This window comes from Triticum aestivum, chromosome 1A (genome assembly GCF_018294505.1).
Source record: "Triticum aestivum cultivar Chinese Spring chromosome 1A, IWGSC CS RefSeq v2.1, whole genome shotgun sequence".
Lineage (NCBI taxonomy): Eukaryota > Viridiplantae > Streptophyta > Magnoliopsida > Poales > Poaceae > Triticum > Triticum aestivum.
The window spans coordinates 121,522,991-121,532,207 of NC_057794.1; positions in this window are offsets into that span (position 1 = coordinate 121,522,991).

Below are 9,217 nucleotides of genomic sequence, written 5' to 3' on the forward strand. Positions count from 1 at the left end.
ATGTCTGGTTCCAGTCCTTTGGATGACTCGGCAATTCAGCATAAGGGAACAGGCAGTCTCTCCGCCTTTGAATTGATATGCCACCAAGCTCCAGACTGGGCCCGTTGGCCAGTTCATTCTGCCGGTTCAAATAGAACAATTACTTGAACAGGAGTAGGCTGGGTTCTTCTCCAAGGTAAACCTCATAGAAAACTTGAAAGTTGCAGATATTTGACACGGAGTTGGGCTCGATGTCTTGAGGTCTTAAGTCAAAGAAGTGCAAATCGTCTCTAAAGAATTTTGAACCGGAAGGAGCAAATCCCCGGCTCATGTGATCAGTAAAAATGATCACCTCCCCTTCCTTGGGTTGAGGTTTCTCCTCAGACGGGTCAGGAGCACGATAAGACATGACGTCCTTCTTGGGCAGATGGACGGACTTCACAAACTCTGACAGTTTGCTCTCCGAAACAATGGATGGGACCCAGTTGCAGGTAATCGGAGGTTTAACAGCTTTGGGTGCCATTGAGTAAATTGAAGCCTACAACAAGATAAAGGAAATTTTCCGGTTTATGATAACCCGGAGAATAAGTATTATTGGGTTGTCTGAGATGGCGGCTTAAGTAGGGGCCTAATGACATAGAGGTGGTTGTGTGATAATGTTTAAACAGCTGCAAGTAGTTCTAACTGTCTAAAGATCAAAAAGGAGCACTGAAGAGGAAAACTATCAAGGGTTTGCAACGGGCGGCGATGAACACCGACGAACTCGGGAGGCCGCAATGCAGATCTAAAAGCAGGGAAGGAAAAGGACTTACGGATGCAGAGCTGTTGCAGGGTTCCGTTGCGTTTTTCTGGTCAAGTTAGGTTGATGTAGCGGCCTAAGTTGGAGAAGACAAGGAAATCTGCGGCGGCGGCAGAGCTCGAGCGGCAGAGAAACAGTGCGAGGAGGAAGACGACCGAGGAAGGATAATGGGAAAGACCTAGGTCACACCTATTTATAAGGAAGGGCCGACTGAGACGGCGCGAGAAACGAGGGGACCAAACATCATTATCCAGCGACCCCGACGCCTCATTTTTCGGAATGGTCAGTAAAGGCAAAGATCCGTTGGAAGATATGATGGAGTAAAATATGAATTTAATTGAAGATGATGTCACGACGGGTTAACGCGGATCCAGAAGATGACATCATGGCGGGTTAAAACCTTTGCGCAGACAAGAAGACTGAAGGCTTCTTTCTTAAGGTATTTTAAGATTGACATGAACCGGTTCAAATCAATCTGGGGCCTAATGTTGGGGATATAACTATTTGTGTAAGCCGCCCAGGAGGGGCCTGGTTACGCAAAGAAGGACTCATGAGAAGAAGCCCAAGATCAAGCATGAAGATGGCGGTTCAATAAAGGGTCTAAAGCCCACATGCGACTTAATGCCCATAGTGGTAAACCGCCATGATGGCATGACTTGTATCATAAGGTAGAATTAACTAGTCACCGAGCCGGAGACTGTCTATGAGCCGGCCAGGACTCTGTAGGCCGCAGGGCGTCAACCCGTGTATATAAGGGGATGACCCGCCGGCGGCTTTGGGCAGAAAAACAACTCATCGAGAGCCAGGCATAGCGTATCTCGCTCCCTGGTCATCGAAACCTCAAGCAATACCAACCCAACTAGACGTAGGCCTTCCTTCACGGTAAGGGGCTGAACTAGTATAAACCTCTCGTGTCCTTTGTCCCGATTAAACCCTTTAAGCTTCCTAGTTGCAATGGCTCCACGACTAAGTCCTTGCAATAGGACATCTGCTGTGACAATTCCACGACAGTTGGCGCCCACCGTGGGGCCAGCGCACGGTGGATTCGAGTTCTTGAAGGGTAGCTTCGAAGGGCTCAAGGGATACGCAGTTGGCCGGATGACCAAGAGTCGTCGCGGCAAGATCTACATCGACGATGAAGGCTGGGGCCCTGACGCCGGTTCAATTGAGTACGGCTACCGGGTCCCCTTTGGCAGAATTCACGTCTTCATCGGCCGGATTGGTGAGCCGGGCCCTGAGCCGGACAGCTGCACCGACCTCGTCGAGACGGCTCAACGTGCGAAACCCGCCCGAGCTCAACCCGTCATGAAGCGTGCCTTTTTGGGTTGCATTCATGGAGGTGAACTTCCTGAAGGATCAGAAGGTGATGGTGAGCCGGCCGTCCTCTCTGACGATAATTCATCCGCCGGCTCAATAGATTCGCTGTATCAAGTTCAAGATGGCGTGCTTGGGGGCTGTTCCGATGGCAGCACTATTCTGGACCTCCCAGAGTCGCCAAACCAGGTAGGAGTCTTCATGGCTGGTACTCAACCCGGCCAAAATTCTACGGCTTCAGCAGCGATAATGTCCGGGTTAGGAGCAGCCGGGGCAGGAGGCCCTGTGCACTCACCGGCTCAGGTGCTGATGGATCTCATGGATAAGCTTACGGCTTTGTTAACTGTTATAGTCATCCCTGCAAACCAATCTGAGCATGAGGCAGAGGTGGCACAGGTTCGCGACGAGATCGCCCGTGTCAAAGAAACCTTAGCAGCTGAGGACGCTAGATTAGCAGCAGAGCGGGCGGCTTTGGACGTACGGGCGCAGCAACTTCAAGCAGAGGCCTTGCAGCTCACGTTGAGCCTGAACGCATCTAATGAGGTAATGAGGAGGAGACATCAGAAAACTCAGTCCCGTTTACCTCAGAATTATGATCCTTGGAATCTCTTTGCTACACCCGGGGCCGGCCCAAGTAACCCGCCAGGTGCGAATCAGCTTATTACATCCGGAGCGGGAGGTCCAGTCCGGCCTCAGGGGATGGCACCGCCCAACTACGTGCCAATACCGCAGGGTCACTTCTCCAACCCCATGGAGAACTTAATTGCAACATCAGCACGTTTGGCGGCTCTCCTGGTAGATGGGGATGATCCGACAGCGGTGGAAACCCGGAAGATCAGAGAACTTGTCCAAACAGCCCTGGCTCAGCAAGAGACCTACTCCTATAGCCGGGATAGGATTCACTCGACTCCTCCGCCCTGGTTAGCTCCACCTCGTCAAAATCGGAGCCCGAGTTATAGTAGGCACATGGAATCAGAGGCCTTGTCAAGTAACACTCGGCGCCGGAACCAGCCCGGTGGGCATAACCCGGTTCAGGATCGAATACGTTAGGAGGACGAGCGGGCGGCTCAGCTAGCGGCTCAGCTAGCAGCCCAACAGAACTCACCGGCTTACCCGACGACTTCCATTGAAGCGGGGGTTGCTACTAGAACCGGAGGAGTTCCTTGTCTGGTACCGGCTTTACGTAATGTATGTCTGCCCAAGGATTTCAAGGGGCCTCAGAAGGTGCCGAATTATATGGCCGATTTACAGCCTGGGGCATGGATTGAAAGTTATGAGATGGCTATGAAGCTGCTAGAGGTTAGTGATGAGGCGATGGCTAAATATTTCACCATGATGCTGGACGGAACAACCCGTTCTTGGTTAAAGGGTTTGCCACCCAACTCCATTAGTTCATGGGTGGAGCTAAAAGCCTGTTTCATCCAGAACTTCAAAGATACTTGCAAGCAGTCTATGTCAATTGTGGATCTGACAAATTGTAAGCAGGAAGAAGGTGAATCTACGACTCATTGGGTGCGCCGGTCAAGGATATAATACATTCGTCTGACAAGATGGATGCCGGCTCAGCAGTTCTCATGCTGGAGAAGAATTGCCGCTTTGAGCCTCTGAGACAGAAGTTGGGGCGCCTTAAGCGTGATTGCAACGATATGGGGACGCTGATGGCGGCTTTAGTCAAGTATGCCGATTCTGATAGTACCAAGGATCCCACGTCTGATGAGGAAAAGACAGGGAAGGGAAAGAAGAACGGCAATGAAAAGGGTCAGCAGCATAACCCGGCGAGTCAAGGAGGCAATAAGCGTAAGGCGGACAGTAACCCGGAATTTGTGGCCAATGCACAGGGTAACAATCAGAAGCGCAAGGGAAAGCCACCCCGGTTTGGTGGGTCGGGTCCGTCTCTCGAGCAACTACTCAATGAACCCTGCCCGAAACACGGTACCCGGGAACGACCAGCGACTCATTTATGGAAGGATTGCGCAATCATGAAAGCTTTCAAGAATTCTAACATATTTGATGGCAATCAAGGCCCAGGCGGCGGTTCAGGAGCCAGCGGCTTTCATGGCTCGGGCGGTGGTTCAGGATCCGGTTTTCAGGGAAACCAGGGTGGTTATAATCAACAGCAGTCTGGTCAAGGAGGTCAGCAGCAGTAGCAGTCGGGTTATCAGAGCCATCCAAAATAGTTAAGCAGTGGGCAGTATCACGTGTTCACCACAAGTTTGTGTAAACGTGATCAGAAAGTTCATAAGAGGGCTGTGAATTCTGTTGAACCGGCAGTCCCTTGTTACTTGAGGTGGTCGGAACAGCCTATTGTCTGGAGCAGGGAGGATCACCCTCCCCGAGTTGATAATCCGGATCAACTGGCCCTAGTGGTGGCGCCGCAAGTTGGTGGTTATAAGTTTACTAAAGTGCTCATGGATGGAGGTAGCAGCATCAACATCCTCTATTACGAGACCTTTCGGCGCATGGGCTTAACTAACAAGAATTTAAAGACTTCCAACACCGTCTTCCATGGAGTGGTGCCCGGTAAGTTGGCGTATCATGTGGGGAAGTTTGAGCTAGAGGTGGCCTTCGGAGACGAGCATGATTCTAGGGCGGAAAAGTTAACTTTTGAGGTGGTCAAAATCAAGAGTCCATATCACGCTTTGTTCGGGCAGCCAGCCTATGCCAAATTCATGGCACGGTCGTGTTATGTGTATCTACAGCTCATGATGCCGGGTTACAAGGGTACCATCACTATGCATGGAAGCCGAAAGGTGGCCCTGGAGTGTGAAGAGGGCGATGCGGCTTACACTGAGTCTGTCTGTGCAGCAGAGGAGCTCAAATTTTATCAAGATAACGTTGACCCGGCAGATATGACTTCTCTCAAGAAGCCGACTACGGAGCATGACCCGGCCATGAAGTTTAAATCGGCTGCAAAGACTAAGCTTGTTGAGTTCACTCCAGGCGATTCATCTAAGCAATTCAGCATCAGTGCCAACTTGGATCCTAAATAGGAAAGCGCGCTCATCGAGTTCATCCATGAGAACCGGGACATCTTTGCATGGAAACCTTCTGACATGCCGGGTGTACCGAGAGAACTCGCTGAGCACACTCTTAATATTGATCCGAAGTATAAGCCGGTCAGGCAATTTCTGCGGCGATTCAATGAAGAGCGACGAAAAGCTATAGGAGAAGAGGTCGCCCGGCTCTTGGCGGCTGGGTTTATTGTTGAAGTTTTTCACCCAGAATGGTTGGCTAACCGGGTGCTCGTACTCAAGAAAAATGGCACCTGGCAGATGTGTGTGGATTACACGGACCTAAATAAGGCTTGTCCGGCTGATCCTTTTGCTCTCCCCCGTATTGATCAAATCGTTGATGCTACGGCAGGTTGTGCGCGTTTGGGTTTTTTGGATGCTTATTCTGGCTATCATCAGATCAAGATGGCAGTTAAGGACCAAGAGAAAACGGCTTTCATCATGTTCGAAGCCTTCTACTATGTGTCTATGCTGTTTGGGCTCAAGAGTGCCCAGGCGACTTATCAACGATGTGTACAGAATTGTCTTCACGATCAGATTGGGCGCAATGTTCATGCTTATGTGGATGACATAGTAGTGAAATCCAGAGAGGCGGAAACCTTAATATCTGATCTCAGAGAAACCTTTGACAACTTCGGGTTTACAAAATGATGCTTAACCCGGAGAAGTGTGCATTTGGTGTGCCCACAGGCAAGCTTTTGGGATTCTTGGTCTCAAACAGGGGCGTCGAGGCTAATCCGGAGAAGATTAAGGCAATCACTTATTTGACTAAACCGGCATGTATTAATGATGTCCAGCGATTGGCGGGTCGTGTTGTCGCTTTGAGCCGGTTGATAAGCCGGTTAGGTGAGAAGGCCCTACCACTGTACCAATTAATGAAGAAGGCAGACACCTTTGTCTGGAGTGATGCCGCTAATGCTGCTTTTGAGGATTTGAAGAGGCAGTTATCTGAACCGCCGGTTCTTGCGGCTCCAATTGACAAAGAGCCTTTGCTGTTATATGTGGCTGCTAATTCACGAGCCGTCAGTTTGGCGATTGTGGTAGAGCGCAAGGAGGCTGGTAAGGAACACCCGGTTCAACGGCCGGTTTATTATGTCAGTGAGGTACTCATCGAGTCAAAGCAAAGATATCCTCATTGGCAGAAACTTGTTTACGGGGTGTTCATGGCAAGCCGGAAGCTGAAGCAATACTTCCAAGGTCACCCTATCACTGTGGTAAGTTCTGCCCCCTTGGGAGACATTATTCAGAACAGAGAGGCTATAGGACGAGTCGCCAAATGGGCCATCGAGCTTGGGCCTCATGGTCTGAAGTACGCACCGCGCACTGCCATTAAGTCCCAAGCTTTGGTGGATTTCATCAACGACTAGACAGAGCTACAGGCACCTGAGGAGAAGCCCGATAACACTTATTGGATTATTCACTTTGATGGGTCCAGACAGTTGGAAGGCTCGGGGGCTGGAGTTGTATTAACTTCCCCTTGGGGTGACAAATTTTGTTATGTGCTCCAGCTTATGTTTCCTTGCACTAACAATGCAGCTGAGTATGAGGCCCTGCTCTGTGGTCTCCGGATGGCCAAAGAGATGAACTTGAGCCGGGTAAGATGCTAAGGAGACTCAGACCTTGTGGCTCAATAGGTGTCAGGCAAGTGGGACTCTAAAGATCCCCTCATGGCGGCTTACCGTCGTGAAGTCGATGCTATGGCTGGATATTTCAAGGGTTACGTAGTGGAACACATTGATCGAAGGAAGAATGAGGCGGCGGATGCCTTAAGCCGGCTGGGGTCTCAGCGTAAGCCGGTGCCGCCGAACACCTTTCTTGATGTTTTGCATAATCCTTCTATTAAGTTACCTATAGAAGAAGATCTGGCAATACCAGACCCAGAGGCACAACTGGTGGCGGCTCTCCATGTTACCCCGGATTGGACAATGCCTTATTTGGCTTACATGACCCGGGGAGAGTTGCCAGAGGACAAGACCTTGGCAAGACAAATCGTCCGGCGGTCCAAGTCCATGACAATTGTCAATGACGAGTTACATCATTACAGCATCACTGGAGTGATTCGACGTTGCGTGTCACCTGCAGAGGGTCAAGAGATCCTTCATGAAATTCATGAAGGTGATTGTGGTCATCACGCCGGCTCAAAATCTCTTGTGGCCAAAGCCTTCCGTCATGGGTTCTATTGGCTGACGGCTCATGCTGATGCGGAAGACCTAGTCAGTAAATGTGACGGATGTCAGAAATTCTCATGACGAGCCCATGTGCCGGCTCAAGAGTTAAGGATGATTCCAATTACCTGGCCATTTGCAGTCTGGGGGCTTGATATGGTCGGGCCTTTCAAGAGATCTAAGGATAAAAGGACTCACCTCTTGGTGGCAGTTGACAAGTTCACAAAGTGGGTGGAGGCGGAGCCAGTCAGTAAGTGTGATGCAGCCACAGCAGTCCAATTTATGAAAAAGGTGATTTTTCGCTTTGGTTTTCCACACAGCATCATAACTGATAATGGTACTAACCTTTCCAAAGGAGCTATGGAAGAGTTCTGTCAACGAGAGCATATCTGGCTTGACGTTTCAGCTGTAGCTCACCCTCAATCAAATGGCCAAGAAGAACGAGCCAATCAAGAAATCTTGAAGGGTATCAAGCCCCGGCTCTTGGTCCCTTTACAGCGGACGCCGAGTTGTTGGCTGGAGGAGTTACCTTCTGTACTCTGGAGCATCAATACTACCCCTAACAGATCTACGGGTTACACGCCTTTCTTTATGGTGTATGGAGCAGAGGCGGTCCTGCCAAGTGACATCCGTCATGATTCACCCCGTGTGGTGGCTTATGTTGAGGAAGACAATGAAAAAGCTCGGCAAGATGCACTTGACCTGTTGGATGAAGAGCGAGACTTGGCAATAGCCCGCTCGGCAATTTACCAGCAAGACCTGCGTCGCTACCACAGCCGCCGGGTTAATTCCAGAACCTTTCAGGAAGGCGACTTAGTGCTCTGACTCATCCAGGATCAATCTAACATACACAAGCTATCCCCTCCTTGGGAAGGACCCTTTGTGGTCAGCAAGAATCTGAACAATGGATCATACTACCTTATCGACGTTCAAGAGCACAAAGACTCACGTAAGTCGGAGGAGGAGACCCGTTGGCCGTGGAATATCGCCCATCTTCGGCCTTATTATATTTGAGCCGTCAGCTCTAATGTGTATATACTTATACTATGTTACATCAGGTTGTTAAGAACCAGGTGAACTTATATGTGCCAATTTTCAGGAGTTAAGTTTACCCTCAGGGGTTGGTTTATATAAGCCGGAAAAAACAGCTGTGAGCACTACAGGGCAATGCAAGGTATTTTTGCAAAGGACATAACAGATTCATACAAACTACAAAGAGAATAATGGCGGCGGCTTATGCAAGTATTAAGGGCCATAAGCATGCGCAAAGGCATAGCAAAACTCAAGGTATCTTTTACTTTGTTACAAGACTCCCCGAGTATGAATGATGCATTGTTTTCTACGATGACATAAGCAGGTGGTGCCTGACAAGCTACTCTTGGGGTTGACTTGAAGTTCCCGGGTTATCCTTCTCCGTCTCTCCGCCGACTGCTTTTTCCTGGAAGGATGATGAGGCCCAGTCAATGCCACTCAAGGCTTCAAACTCAGCTTCATCATCTATTAAACCGGTTGGGTCGACTTCAGGAGCAAAGGTGTGCTTACGGGTTGGAGGGATCAAGCTGACATCGTCGTAATGCGGCATGGGGATTCTCCGGTTCTCCTTGTCATAACCCGGCTGACACTTGGTGAGGTCAGTATCGTTCCCAATAAGAGTAGCCACCGGATGTATATCCTTCACACAGGCGGTGAAATCCTTATCATTAAACACGGTGCCATCTTCCTTTAAACTTGGATACCCAAGAGCAATGTCAGCGGGGTCTAGTTCTGGAAGCCATGCCTTGGCCCGGCTCAATGCGGCTATAGCTCCGGCTCTTGCAGATGCTCGTCTTAACTCTTGGATTCGCTGAGGTAGCACAGCAAGCCGCTTCAGCACATCTTGCAGGAGATAAGGAACATCGTTTGATAAAGCCACAACGGCCAGAGCACGATGTGACCCGGTGTAGAGTTGT